The sequence below is a fragment of the Pelophylax lessonae genome (assembly GCF_965119305.1).
Source record: "Pelophylax lessonae genome assembly, chromosome: 9".
NCBI classification, from domain to species: domain Eukaryota; kingdom Metazoa; phylum Chordata; class Amphibia; order Anura; family Ranidae; genus Pelophylax; species Pelophylax lessonae.
Window position 1 is genome coordinate 98,368,794 of NC_138776.1, and position 15,543 is coordinate 98,384,336.

At 42.2% G+C, this 15,543-nt stretch overlaps 1 protein-coding gene across 1 annotated transcript in view; it reads left to right on the forward strand.

Annotated features, from left to right (window-relative positions):
- SEMA4G (semaphorin 4G) overlaps window positions 1–15,543 on the forward strand; it is a 224,570-nt gene that overhangs the window by 64,301 nt on the left and 144,726 nt on the right. The window lies entirely within an intron of this gene.

Below are 15,543 nucleotides of genomic sequence, written 5' to 3' on the forward strand. Positions count from 1 at the left end.
GTTTTGCCTCAGTAGACACTTCTCTTTCTAGAATTACACTCATTTTTATGGCTCAGCATTCACTGGAATCTACAAGAGAACAATTAACTTCCTAGTCCACTGTAAAAACCAACACTCGTTCATACAAGCCACTGGGGGATTATACCTTGTGTGAGAAAAGTCCTGCGGTTACAAGAACCGGATGAGAGTCTGCTAGTTATTCCCTGAGTGCATATCAAAAATGAGGTCAACTACTAGGTCAAAAACATGAAGCACTTTCAGAAGCAGTTTGAATTAATGGGATTGTTTTAGCTTAATAACCAGTTTTTAAACATGAGGAAAATCAGAGCCCTAATTTCCTTTGCCTTTTTGTATTGCAGAGATGTCTGAATACTGTAAATGATAATGGAACAGATCACAGGGGAAAGTATTGCCTGGTCTTTGTTATGAACAGTATATAATGGAATATCATGCTTAAAAGAAACCCCTATCTAGGAAAATGTATGCTTCGATTTGGTGATCCAAAAACTCCTCTAGTTTGAGGCGTTGACCCAGAACAGGTCGGGCAGATTAGGTGCTGTGCTTTACTCTGACATCTTTTTTTCTGCATGCTTGTTCCACCCAGGTCAGATGACTCAAAGTGTTGCCAGTGGAAGCCAGGAATTTTTCTACAGCTACAGGTTTACTTTAAAGTAGCAGTCCAGGCAAAACCTAACTAATGCTAAACCTGCTCTGTGCCACATTCTAAACCTAATCTATCTAACCCTGTAAAGCAAAAATCTCTGTAGTTACCTATTCTGCAGCCTATCCGGTCCTGTCCCGGCATCAGCTGTCAGAGGCAGCTTCGGCATGGAGGCGGGTGCAGGAGAGACATCCAACAATGGAAGCCCCATAGTAACTCTATGGATGACGACACTTCCCAGCCATTCCACAGCTGTTGTCGGTCCTCTCCTGCACACAGCCTCCGCCACTTAGGACCGGATCAGCTGCAGAATAGGTAAGTACAACAATTTTTGCTTTACAGGGTTAGATAGATTAGGTTTAGAATGTGGCAAAGAGCAGGTTTAGCATTAGTTAGGTTTTGCCTGGACTTCTCCTTTAAAGCAGAACTCCGGGCTCCACACTTCTCAGGCTGCCCCTTCCTCCCCCTAAAAACCTTACATTTATTCTGTTTTTATGCTTCAGACTGGTCAGTTAAGGGTACTCCCCCCCCCCCCCCTTCTTTTCAGAGCTGGGTGGTCCCAGCTCAGATGACGCCACAAGTGCACTGAGAATAAGGCGGTACCCTGATGATGCCCTCTGTGTATTCTTTAAATAAAGTGGCAAGTTAAATTTTATGAACCCCAGAATTTGCCATACATCGTGATCTGATCCTCATCTCCTTTACGAAAGACAAACCGAATGTGCTTTAAGCTGATAAAACACAAACAATTCTAATTTCTTATGTCTTTATTGAACGAGTGCTGGGGGAAAGTACCTTTGGGGTAATAGCTGGTCAAACCTCTTTTGGCAGCAATGACCTCAAGCAAGCGCTTTCGATAGCTCTGGATCAGATCTGCACAACATGTCAGAGTAATTTTTGACCAATCCTCTTTTACAAAACTGCTAAAACTCAAACACATTTATAGGATGTCTGGTTTGATTGCCTCCCTTCAGGTCATTCCACTCAATCTCTATGGGGATTAGGTCTGGGCTCTCAGTGGGCCACTCCAAAAGGAACATTTTTTTTTCGGATTGCCAGTTTGTGTTGAATTTATTTTAATTTGTAAGGTCATTGTCTTGACTCATCACCCAACTTTCTACTAAGTTTAAGCTGGCAGACGGCCACCCTGACATTATTGTTCGCTTTCTTGGAAGTAATTAGGCTTTGGGTGCACTTTTTCCACCAGCACTGTTAATGTTTAATAGATGTGTTCAATAAAGACACGAGAAATAAGAATTGTATGTGTGTCCTCAGCTTAAGCCCATTGGGGTTGTTTTACTAAAACTGCAGTGCAAGATCTGGTGCAGTCCTGCATAAAAACCAATCCGCTTCCATTTTTTTTTTCTTAAAGCTTAATTGAACAGGCTTCAGCCGTGGCCAAAGGTTTTGAGAATGACAAAGTTTTGTGAAGTCTGCTTCAGTGTTTTTAGATCTTTTTGTCAGATATTACTATGGTATACTGAAGTATAATTACCAGCATTTCATAAATTACATTAAGTTCATGCAAACAGTCAATATTTTCAGTGCTAACCCTTCTTTTTCAAGACCTTTCTGCAATTTGCACTGGCATGTTGTCCATCAGTTTCTGGGCCACATCCTGACTTATGGAAGCCCATTCTTGCATAATCAATGCTTGGGGTTTGTCAGAATAGCGCTCCGCTTTTATTCTCTGGGCAAGGTTTTTTCCGGATGCCACAAACAATCGGAGAGGGGAATTTCTTTCGAGAAAATGACTTTACGTCAATCCCCAGCAGTCCAATCCCTGTACCTTTTGCAGAATATCAGTCTTTTCCTGATTTTTTTTCCTGGAGAGAAGTGGCTTTTTTGCTGCCTTTCTTGACACCAGGACATCTAGCAAAAGTATTTGCCTTACTTTGTGTGCAGATGCACTCACACACGCCTGCTGCCATTTCTGAACAAGCTCTGCACTGGTGGTATCCCGATCCTGCAGTTGAACCAACTGTAGGACAGATGGTCCTGGCGCTTGCTGGACTTTCTTGGGAGCCCTGAAGCCGCCTTCAAATGCAGGGGAAAGGTTTTTTGTGGGATTAAAGTGGTAGTATACTCCGCTTTTTAATTTTTACCTACAGGTAAGCCTATAATGAGGCTTACCTGTAGGTAAAATTAATATCTCCTAAACTTGCACGGTTTAGGAGATATTCACCCTGCATGCAGCCGCTGACACCAGTGGCGCATACGCTCTGAAGGTCCGGCGTATCTTCAGAGCTCCTTGCCGGATGCATACTAGGACATAATGCCATTGTCAATTTTTTTTTTGCAGGGGGGGATTTAACCTCTTTAAGTTCATTTTCATGGCAGAGGGACTTTGCAATTAATTGCAATTTTCTGATCACTCTTCATAACATTATGAAGCATATGCAAATTGCCATCATTAAAACTGGGGTATCAGACTTTGAAAATTAATATTTGTGTCATTCTCAAAACTTTTGGCCATGGCTGTAGAAGAAAAAATTAGAAGTTGGTTGGTTACCATGCCCAGCTGCACCATTTTTTGTTCTCACTAGTTTTAGTAAATCCACTCCATTGTGTTTGTCTGGTGTTGTGACTTAGATTAAGATCAGATCACATTTTATGGCAAATTAGAAAACAGTTAGTTCCAAGGGGTTCATATACTTTTCTTGCCACTGTTACAGGAAGAAAACTGAGATTTTTATTTTTTTTTATTTTTTTTAACAAACATTTTATTGATAAAAGTATCCGTCAGAAAGTCAAACATTGCCTACAAGGTATATACAAAAAAGATGAACATAGCAGTATAAAAAAAAAAGAGCAAGTACACATATATCACAGTAAGGGTAACAAAACACAAGAGAACAGTCCATCATTTAGGATTGTAGAAACATCAGGCAGGGCCTTAACCAAGTGCCACCCCTCGGAGACAGTTGGTCCCCTTGGAGGGGGAGCAGTGGGGGAGCTCCTGAGGGCGGAGTCGAGGAAGGCTGAAAGCCAGCCTCCCCCCCCCCCCCCCCCCGCGCCCCCCGGCCAGCATCCATACAGCAACAACCTTACCACCGGGGCTCATAATACCATTCGCCAGTCTTGGGCGACTAAAGCTGTAAAGATCTGGCAGCAATCCAAACATCCCAAATCTTCCCAAATTTTTGGGGGCATTGTCGTCCCATATATTTTAGGTGTGAACATTGATGTTTTCAGACAAGCCATTCAACTGTATTTAGCATCATTTATTGTTAGAGTAGCAGCACTAAGGCTATATTAATATTACTTCATATTTAATAATCTTCTGTTACAACCTGTGTCAATCTTTGAACATTTACAGCTAATCCGCTTCAGTGTTTCCTTTCTAATAAGACTTTCAACTGAACAGTTTCTTTGAAATCACAGTTCAATTCTCTGCTATTTTGTGTACATTCTAGTGGATTACAGGGGTAATGAAAAATCAAGTCCTCATTAATTCACACCATCGCAAAGGTGTTTACATTATCATAATTGTTTTGACCTGCAGCTATGAATCTTAATATTTCTTCCATTGCTATCTGCACACTTGTGAGATTGTTCATGCATTTCTGTATTGACTATGTGCAGAAACATTTTCAATATCTTTATTCCTCTCCATGCAAAGGAACAGGCTAATACACTTACAGAATACATAATCACTTCTGCAATATGCCATATGTCACAGCGTTTTCTAGGCATGCTTGTAGTCTGACACTCTCTGGACAACCTGAAGCTAGTAGGATATACAGTCTACACTGATTGTGTCCATTTAACATCTTTATTGTGGTCAGGACAACAAATTTTAATTTAGTTCTTATTTTTTTTTTTTTAGAAATGTGTATTTTATTTTTCTTGATAAATGTGGAACATTGCATATTTTGTGTTTTCATGTCCACACCAAATTTGGAGTGCTCAGCCCCTTTCTGTGCGTTTTGGCTGTTCTTTTTTTTTTTTTTTTTTTTTTTTTTTTTTACCTCCTGTTCATTGAGTTCAATAGCTTAAAGTATATGCGAGCCCTTACCTTTTACAACAACCCTTTCCATTTAAAATATATATTGAAGTCAAAAATGTATAATACATTTTTCTCTCCAAGTGACTACTGTTCACAACTGCATAAGAGTCCTAAAGTGAGGGGGATGGAGGATACTTGGGGGGTGGGGGGGGGGTGTCAGCAGCAGCCCAACAAGAGCAAAGGCACAGTTTTGTCTAAAATGCAAACAGAAAAATACTATCATGATCTGTGCAGGGGGCAAGGTAGCCAAGGCAGAGAAGCAGCGATATAATTGATCTTTCCGCTGAAAAGCTGGGGAGAAGATTCTGTGAGCAGGAGGCAAAGGGAATGCAGTACACTGATCTTCCCAGTGAAATGCTGCGCAGGGGAGCATGTCAGCAGAAGTCATTCCACGGGAGTACAGGCATGCTGTTTGTGAGCACAGCATCCTGTAGCTCCCAAGTAGAATGTAAAGAAGATAACTTATCACGCTGGGATGTATGTGCTTCCTTGCCTGGCATGATTATTTTGAAGTATGGAAGCAGGGTGGCTGGCAGAGTCACTAGCTTTTTCACGCAAAAGGAAGGAATGCAAAGAGAACTGGATACGTTTTTATACAAGCACATGCTAACACAGACACATATCAGAAAAATAAAATGTGGGGGTACCATACACTTTCAAGTGATTGTAAAGTCTTGTTTTATTTTAGTTAAAAATCACAAACCTGATATACTTGCCTGCTCTGTGAATTGGTTTTGCACTGAGCGGCCCAGATCCTCCTCTTCATGGGTTCCTCTTCGGTGCTCCTGGCCCCTCCCTCCTATTGAGTGCCCACAGAGCAAGCAGCTTGCTATGGGGGCACCTGAGCCGAGTCACAGCTCCGTGTGTCCATTCAGACATGGAGCTGCGACCCGGCCCTGCCCCCTTTCTCTTCATTGGCTGACTGACTTTGATAGCAGCGGGAGCTGGTTTAAAGGTATACAGTAGCAAAAATAATTAATTGATCACCTGCAGATTTTGTAAATTTGTCCACTTACATAGAAATTAAGGGTCTCTAATTTTTAAATTCTCAACCAAAAAAAAACACGATACAAATGTTTTAAATGGAGTTGCAGTTCAGTAAGTAAAATAAGTAATTGGTTGATCCCCAAGCAAAACATAACTTAGTAAGAGGGGTATATGCTAATGCCAGGAGCCTAGCTAATAAAATGGATGAGTTGGAAATGTTAGTACATGAGGAGGACATAGGCCTTGTGGGAATAACGGAGACTTGGTTCGACCCCTCACATGACTGGCTGGCAAATATCCAAGGGTATTCAGTGTACCGGAAGGACAGGGTAGGAAAAAGAGGGGAAGGGTGTGTCTCTATGTCAAGAACAATATAAAGGTGATAGAGAGGAGTGACATTACGGAAGGGATGAGTATGGAGTTAGAATCCGTATGGGTAGAACTCCATAGGGAAGGAGAAAAGGGAAAAGTACTTGTGGGGGTTTGCTATAGGCCACCTAAACAAGGGGAGGAGGTAGAGAAGGAATTTTTAGCACTTTTGGGTAAAGTGGCAAAGCTAGGATCAGTCGTCCTATTAGGGGACTTCAATTATCCCGACATTGACTGGGAAGAGGGGACTACACACTCACAGAAGGCCCGTCTATTCACGGAAACCTTACAGGATAATTACATGTCACAGTTGGTAGACTCTCCTACTAGAGAAAACGCAACCCTGGATCTATTGATCACTAATGATCCAGACCTAATATCGGAGGTAGGGGTCCAGGACAACCTGGGCTCTAGCGATCACAGGATGATCACATTTAGTGTAAATAACCATATAATAAGGCAAGTGGGGAACATAAGAACCCTTAACTTCAGAAGGGCAGACTTTCCAAAATTTTACTAGTTGATGGAAAGGGTAAACTGGGACCAAACCTTGGGATCACTGACCACAGTGGAAAAATGGGAATGCTTTAGGAATATATTAAACAAAGGCATCTTGCAGTGCATTCCTATGGGAAATAAATTTAGAAGAGACAAAGCCAAACCTGGCTGGCTAAACCCTAGTGTGAAAAAACTTATTAGGGGAAAAAAATTGTCCTTCAGGAAATATAAATCAGAGGGCACAGTATTGGCTTTCGACCAATACAAGGAGGCAAATAAGTGTAAACACGAAATCAAGATGGCTAAAATAGACTTTGAGAGACAAATAGCGGAGGATAGTAAAAAAAAACCCAAAGAAATTCTTTAAATATATCAACAGCAAAAAAACTAGGGCAGAGCATATTTCACACATAATTAACGATGATGGGAGGATGGTTACAGAGGACACTGAAAAAGCAACCTTGCTGAATGCTTTTTTCTCGTCAGTCTTTACACAGGAAACGGAGGGGTACACTGACCATGACTGTATGGTTAGTAGTAATACACAGGACTTGCCACTATGGCTAACAGAGGGTGAAATCAGGGAAAGGCTGGATAAACTTAACACAAACAAATCACCAGGCCCGGATGGCATACATCCGAGAGTACTCAAGGAACTCAGTAAGGTTATATCCAGACCACTGTTCCTGATCTTTGCGGACAGTATTAGGACAGGAGATGTACCAGGGGAGTGGAGGAAAGCTAATGTAATTCCGATATTCAAAAAGGGTCAGAGGCATATACCGGGAAATTATAGGCCTGTCAGTCTGACATCAGTAGTATGTAAACTTCTGGAGGGGATGATAAGGGACTATATCGTAGAGTTTGCGAAGGACAACAGCATCATCAGTAGTAACCAGCACGGGTTTACTAATGGACGTTCTTGTCAAACCAATCTCTTAACATTCTACGAGGAGGTGAGCTGTGAGCTAGATAGGGGCAGACCAGTGGATGTGGTGTACCTAGATTTTGCTAAGGCGTTTGATACAGTTCCCCATAAGCGCTTAATTTATAAAATAAGGTCTGCAGGTATCGACAGCAGGGTTTGCTCTTGTATACGGAACTGGCTAAAAGGGCGTGTCCAAAGGGTGGTAATAAACAGCGCATACTCAGGCTGGTCTGAGGTAGTAAGCGGTGTCCCCCAAGGCTCAGTCCTAGGACCAACCTTGTTCAATATATTCATAAACAGCATTGAGGACGGGATCAGTAGTTCAATATCAGTTTTTGCAGATGACACAAAATTAGGCAGGGCAATAACAGCACAGTATGAAGCAGATATCCTACAGAATGACCTGGACAAAATAACGGAGTGGGCAACGACTTGGCAAATGAGGTTTAACGTGGAGAAGTGTAAGGTTTTGCACTTGGGGACTAGCAACATAAAAGCACAATACACGTTAGGAGGGGAACCCCTGGGAGAATCAAAAATGGAGAAAGATCTGGGTGTCTTGGTGGATGATAGACTAGGCAACAGCATGCAATGTCAAGCGGCAGCTGCCAAGGCTAGCAGAATATTAGCATGCATAAAGAAGGGGATGTTTTCCAGGAATAAGTCTATAATCCTTCCACTTAATAAAACTCTGGTCCGACCGCATCTGGAGTATTCTGTCCAGTTCTGGTCACCAGTCCTCAGAAGAGATGTGTTGGAGCTGGAGAGGGTCCAGAGAAGGGCAACTAAACTAATTAGGGGATTGGAGGACCTTGATTATGAGGAGCGTCTGCAATCACTTGATTTATTCTCCCTGGAGAAGAGACACCTGAGGGGGGACATGATAGCAATTTTTAAATATCTCAATGGGGATCAAGGCTTAGAAAAAAAGCTGTTCAGTCGCAGGGATTGCATGAGGACTCGGGGGCATACAATGCGATTAGAGGAGAAGCGTTTTAACCTTAGGCAACGTGGGGGGTTCTTTACTGTTAGGGCTACAAGATTGTGGAATTCTCTACCACAAGAGGTGGTTTCTGCAGGTAGTATGGTGGCTTTCAAGACTACTAGACGTACATCTCAAAGATCAGAACATTCAGGGGTATGCGAGATGATTTCAGCCACACACACCTACTATGTAACTAGTACTTGGTGAAGAAACCCTTGTTGGCAAGCACATGTGAAACGTTTCTTGTAGTTGGTTACCAGGTTTGCACACATCTCAGGAGGGATTTTGGTCCACTCCTTACAGATGTTCTCTAAATCCTTAGGCCCCTCTCACACGTCTGCGTCTTGTCCTTCGACTTGGGACTGCAAAGTTGTACTCCATGATTTCCAATGAGTACCATTCATATCTGTGCGACTTCAAGTCGCAATGATTTCAAAGTAGTCCCTGCACTGCTTTGGTCAAACTTTGATGCATTTTGAAGTCAGTCTATAGACCTCAAGATTACATAGGTATTGCTTCAAGTCCAGTCAAGATTGCAGCTAAAAATTGTGGCAAAATCACGTGACTTTTAGGTCGCACAAGTGTGAAAAGGGCCTAAAAGTCTTGTTTTTTTTTTGTGTATAAAAATAACAAACATGTTATACCTACCTGCTCTGTGCTTTGGTTTTGCACAGGGCAGCTTGGATCCTCCTCTTCTCGGTTCCTTCTTCAGTGCTCCTGGTCCCTCCCTCCTGTTGAATGCCCCCAAAGCAAGCAGTTTGCTATGGGGGCACCCGTGCCGAGTCACATTTGCCTGTGTCCATTCAGACACGGAGGTGCGCCCTGCCTACTTTCTCTCCTCATTGGTTGACTGACTTTGATTGAGCTTACACAATAAATGTTGTATAGGATTAAGGTCTTCATTGGTTGACTGACTTTGGTAGCAGCAGGAGCTGGTTTAAAGATCTAAAGTGACTGCCTAGGCCACTCCATGACCTTAATGTTCTTCTTCTTGAGCCACTCTTTTGTTGCCTGGGCAGTATGTTTTGGGCCATTGTCATGCTGGAGGACCCATCCATGACCCATCTTCAGTGTTCTGGCTGAGGGAAGAAGGTTATTATCCAAGATTTTACAATACATGGCAGCATCCATTGGCCACTCAATGCGGCAAAGTCTGTTTGTACATTTAGTAGAAAAACAGCCCCAAAGCATAATGTTTCCACCTCTGTGCTTGACTGTAGGGATGGTGTTCTTAGGGTCATAGTCCATATCTTTCTTCCTCCAAACACGGCGAGTCAAGTTAATGCCAAAGCGCTCGATTTCGGTCTCGTCTGACCACAGCACTTTTCAGCGATGTATAGTAACTAAGTAGAACTACTTCACTACTATACTTAAGTACTGAAAGGCGGGATCTGTACTTTCCTAGAGTAGAATTTTTTTTCTCCTACTTCCACTTTTACTTCACTACATTTTTTCAATGATTTCAATACTTCTACTACGATATTTTTTTTTTGTGCTGCATAGTTACTCGTTACAATTATAAAAATTACCACTGCCAGAACAGTAGATGGCAGGTTTCATGAAGCTCAAAACATGTGTATTATCAGCGCATACGAAAATAAATGCTACTGTATGTATAAATAAAAGCTGCATTTGAAATAATAAAAAACAATATGATGTTCAAACTTTTGACTTCTTTCTTTAATAACTACATAGCACAGTACTTGTACTTTTACTTTCAGTACTTGAGTAGCAATTTTTTTTTCAAAACTACTGGTACTTTTACTTTCAGTACTTGAGTAGCAACATTTTTTAAAAAAACTACTTGCAATACTGAAGTACAAAAAATGTTGAATACTTTAGTACTTCTGTCCCAAGTCACTTTTTGATCGAGCACTTCCACTTCTACTCAAGTCACTTTTTGATCAAGCACTTGTACTTTTACTCAAGTATGGGTTTCAGGTACTTTATACAACTCTGGCACTTTTCCCCCAATCCTTCTCTCAATCATTTAGATGTTCATTGGCAAACTTCAGATGGGCCTGTACATGTGCCCTTTTTGAGGAGGGGGACCTTGCAGGTGCTGCAGTGGTTTGTTTGGTGACTGTGATCCCAACTGCCTTGAGATCATTTACAGGCTCCTTCCTTGTAGTTCAGGGCTGATCTCCTCACTTTGCTCATGATCATTCTTGCCCAATGAGGTGAAATCTTGCATGGAGCTCCAGACCGAGTGCAATTGATGGTTATTTTTGTATTTCTTCTCTTTGCGAATGATCACTCGAACTGTAGTCATCTTCTCGCCGAGCTTCTTGCTGATGGTCTTGCAGCCCTTTCCAGCCTTGTGCAGGTCTACAATCTTGTCCCTGTTGTCATTTGACAGCTCTTTGGATTTGCACATGATAGTGATATTTGGAAGAGAGCGATTCTGTGGACAGGTGTCTTTTATATACATAACGAGTTGTCGTCAGGAGCACCTTCTGAAATTGACAGGACCAGTGGCGGCTGGTGCATGATAATTTGGGGGGGCAGGCAACGCCCCCCCCCCCCTGGGATGGCCGGCCAGACAGCCGGCAGGCAAATACACCCCCCCCCCCCCACGGGACGAACGGCCAGACGGACAGCCAGCATTCTTACCACCTCCTTCCCGGGTAGCTGAGTGGCTGTGATTCTCCTCTGGCCGTGCGTCTCCTCCCTCTTCCTGGCCAATGCCCAGTAAAATCCCTTCTCTTTTCAGCTAAACAGGAAAGGGGTCTCACGACCCGCTTCCAGATTGGCTGGGAGGAGAATCAGTGTGATATAGTGAATATTCATTCGCTATCGTCATACAACTGGGTGGGCTCAGGGTGCAGTGCTCTGCACCCTGAGCCCACCCTTTTTTGAAGCTTATCAGATATCTAATCACGTGCTTAAAAAAAAAAAAAAAAAAAGCCCCATTGGAATCCATGCATCCGGCGCCATGCATGTAGATTAGGAGGCCAGATGCACTGCACACCCAATGGACGGGCTGCCACTGGACAGGACTAATCTATGTACCACATGAGCACATGTTGTAGCCAGAATTCTTGTTGGTTGGTAGGGGGATCAAATGCTTATTTTACTCACTGAACTAAAAAGTGCATAATACACTTACAGAATATAAAATCAAAAACCACTTTGAGTCAAAATCACATCTGTCTTCTCACCACTCTGCACGGATTGCGGTGGCTGTGTGAAGTCATGGACTCGGCTCCTTCCTTCTCGTCACTGAAGAAGTCCAATGAGTGGGTGAAACCCATATAGGAGGGATGAGCCGTGCCCGTGACGTCACACCGCCATCGCGATCCGTGCGGAGTGGTGAGCAGATGAATGTGACTCAAAGTGCTTTTTGATTCTATATTCTGTAAGTGTATTTTATGGGGGCTTTTAATAACCTTTGTTCAAATGGAAAGCACTATGTAGTCTGCCTTTGCACTTGCATGAGGTTCGCAGAGCAGTAGGAGCTTACAGAGCCTGATACCTGGAGGGGAGACCGTAGAAAGAGATTGCAGGAGTGTTTATATACAAAGCTGATTGATCTCATCTGTGAGGTGAGCAGGTTTTCCAGCCAGTGGTGGTGTGCACTTTAAGTGTCAATAAGTGATTGAAGAACACTGCGGTGGATCACTTTTTATATCTCATTTTTTATCTACACATAGACTTTTTTGTTTTTTGGGGGACATTTTATGTATGATTGATTTATAAGGATTGAAGACATATTTTATATTACTTTCTATAGTGATTTAGGGTTGTGTTGCACTATAAGAATATTTATATGTAATTTGTAGTATGGTTGAATCACTAGGAGTGTACAGCAGCAACTTAATATAATTGAGTATATTGAAATATTGACACAGTATTGTGTAGTGAAAGGTAGCGCTGATTGTATCCTATACACTGTTTTACAGAATTATTTTCCCCACTGTATAACTTTAGATACTATGTTAAAAAAGAAAAAAAAAAAGTCCCAAACTTGTTTTAATTTTAAGGTGTTAAGTCATTGTTGTCCCCTAAAAACAGCAATTTTAGGAAAATGAGAGAGCACTGATATGAGCAAGAGCCTTCAACATCTTGCAGAGATCTAATGGGGTGACATTGATACCCCCGTGTTTTCACAATGTACGAAGGGTGCCATCATTGCTTGCACTGCATTTTTATACTTGCCAAATGGTGGTAAGTGATTGGATAATGTGTCCATCAATGGACTGTATTTAGCTTTACATGCCAAGGTTGGGGTTACCTTTTGATAACTGCTAAGAAGGAATTTAATGCTTCTAAAGTAAATAATATGTAGGTCTAATTCTGCCCAAAATTGAATGTAGTTTTGTGTGCAGTAAGGCAGGTTTTGTTGTTCTGCCAGATGTCTTTTGCTGTTTTTGACCTTGGTGAAGTGATCTCACCTTGCTCAGGCATGGCAGTGACAACCAGGGCTCTCCTGTGAGCTTAACACCTGTGTCTTTTCTCTGGTGTGCATTCTGCATTATATTCTTAGACTAACTTCTAGAGAACCCTCCAGTATAACTAAAGGCAAAATCGTATTTTGAATGGATTAGAACACTTGTCAGTTTTTATTGTTGTCTGTGTCCCCGCTAGGGAGATTCTATTAGTCCTGTTTACCCCAATCATTGAAAGTAAAACAAAATCCCAAATTTTGGTTTTTCCCTAGAAAAGTAATAGAGGGGGAATCTTCCAATGGGGACGCTAGTTCTGGTGACCTGGGGGTTCCAAAGAGATTCCCTTTATTTGCAGGGATTTCCTCTCACTTCCTGTTTTGGCTATGGGAAAGGAAGTGAAGGGAAATCTCCCCAATGGGACAAAGTTGGGAAAAAATCTTACAGGGGGTTAATACCCTCCCTTCTTACTCTATTGAAAAAAACAAAAAAAAAAACAAAATGAATGTGGATTCTTTTAAAGTAGAATTAAAACCAAAAAGCTTTTTTAAATATAGGTGTGAATTACTCTATCAAAAAATGGAAAAAATGTTTGCCTATAGTTCTACTTTAGTACTGTATAGTTGGTGTCAAATACTCACCAGTACACTCTTCATAGAACTTTAAAGTGATTGTAAAGCTTAATTTGATTTTATTAAAATAATAAACATGTTATACTTGCCTGTTCTGTGCAGTTGGTTTTGCACAGAGCAACCCAGATCCTCCTCTTCTCTGGTCCTATGCAAGCGCTCCTGGCTCCTCCCTCCTGTCAAGTACCCCCACAGCATGAAGTTTCTATGGGGGCTCCCAAGTCCAGCCGCTGCTCTGTGTGTCCATTCACACACACAGCCGTGGTTTGGTTCCGCCCCCTCCATCTCCTGATTGGCTTCTTGGCTGTGATTTACAGCAGCAGGAGCCAATGGCTTCCAAATGCTGCCAATCTCTAATCAGGAGTGCGAGTCTCTGGAGAGGCAAGGTTCTTGCGGACATCGCTTGATCGAGAGGGGGCTCGGAGAAGTATTAGGGGGGCTGGGGGGGGGGGCTGCTGCACACAGAAGGTTTTTTACCTTCATGCATAGATTGTATGAAGGTAAAAAAACCTTGTGCCTTTACAACGACTTTAAAGCACATATACACCAAAGACATTAATCAGGATGTTTAAGTCAAAGCAGAGCCCTGCAGAGACTTGGGATTGGTGGGTGATCTCCCTGGTTACATGCACTTTGCTCTTCACTTGTAGAATTTAGGAAAAATAAGTGTACTGGGAGGTCTTTTTAAATCTTAAAGTGATTGCACAGGCAGAAGGTTTTTTTATCTTAATCACATTCTATGCATTAAGATAAAAAGCCTTTTGTATGCAGCAGCCCCGCTCAGCTCCTAAGGTCCCTCTAGATTTTGCTATGTTGAAGGAATGTCTTGTCAGACTCCCCCCTTCATTCGCAGAGACAGCAGTGTGGCACCATTTGCTACCGCTGCTATCACTCAAAGTCAGTCAGCCAATGAGGAAAGAAAGGGGACAGGGCCGAACCCAGGCTCCATGTCTGAATGGACACACAGAGCAGTGGCTCGGCTCGGTTACCCCCCCATAACCAGCTGCTTGCTGTGGGGGCACTCAACAGGAGGTAGGGGCCAGAAGCACCAAAGAGGGACCAGAGAAGAGGAGGATCCAGGCTGCTCTGTACAAAACCAACTGCACAGAACAGGTAAGTATATGACATATTTTTAATTTTTTAACTAAAAAAAAAAGGCATTACAATCACTTTAAACTTTGGCACGATAATTTGTAATAGCTAATTTTTCATCAGGCTCAATCAGCCAGTAAAAATTGACTTTAGGTCCTCCTTCCCAGGATGTTGCCTAAGAAAAGCAACATTTTTATTGTTATAAATACCTACCTATCAGATGGTAAGTGTTCCCTCTCTGACTATGACTAGGTGGAGCCTGTCCTTGGCAGAGGCATTGATAGAATTATAAAAATCTCCAACAGCCTGTCCTTGGCAGAGGCATTGATAGAATCTAATTGGCTGAAAGACGGAAATGGCATGGGTAAGCACAAGTCTGAACTTGGAGGATTTCTTGCCAGATGATTGCTAAGTATTTTACCAAATGGATCCAAAGTTACTTTTTGAATTGGGGTCAGCTGTAAGGGTCTTTCATATTCTGTAAATCTTCCCAAGCATTTTACTTTTTAGCAAAATGCGTGTGCAGTAATGGGGCTGTTCATACCTCAGTATTGGTGCTGCAGAATGTTGTCACTCTTGCATGCAACAGTTTTAGGGTGATTTATGTGGGGTACATGATGGGCATCCTCCTAGGACACCTTGTCACTGCACTGAAATTGCAGTTTAAAAATCATTTTTTTTTTAATCTAATTCTGATTCTTCCGAAAAACAAAATGGCCAATTTTATTAGTCCGCTTGCCAAGTTACCAGACCTGCAGCACTCTTTACAATATCAATGAATTTATTTGCATCACATTTTAGCATATATTTTACATCTCCTTAAACGGTTTCATTGTGAAATATCAGTGGTTGTTACTATAGCAGTCGTTGCTGCTTGCATGGAGGCGATTGCTGCTGTAAGCAGTGCAGCTTCTAGCTTGTAATCGTTCATTGAGATTAGATTACTGAGTCAGCAGATGTGCGCGAATCCATGAACCATCTTATATCCCCCGGTCACACC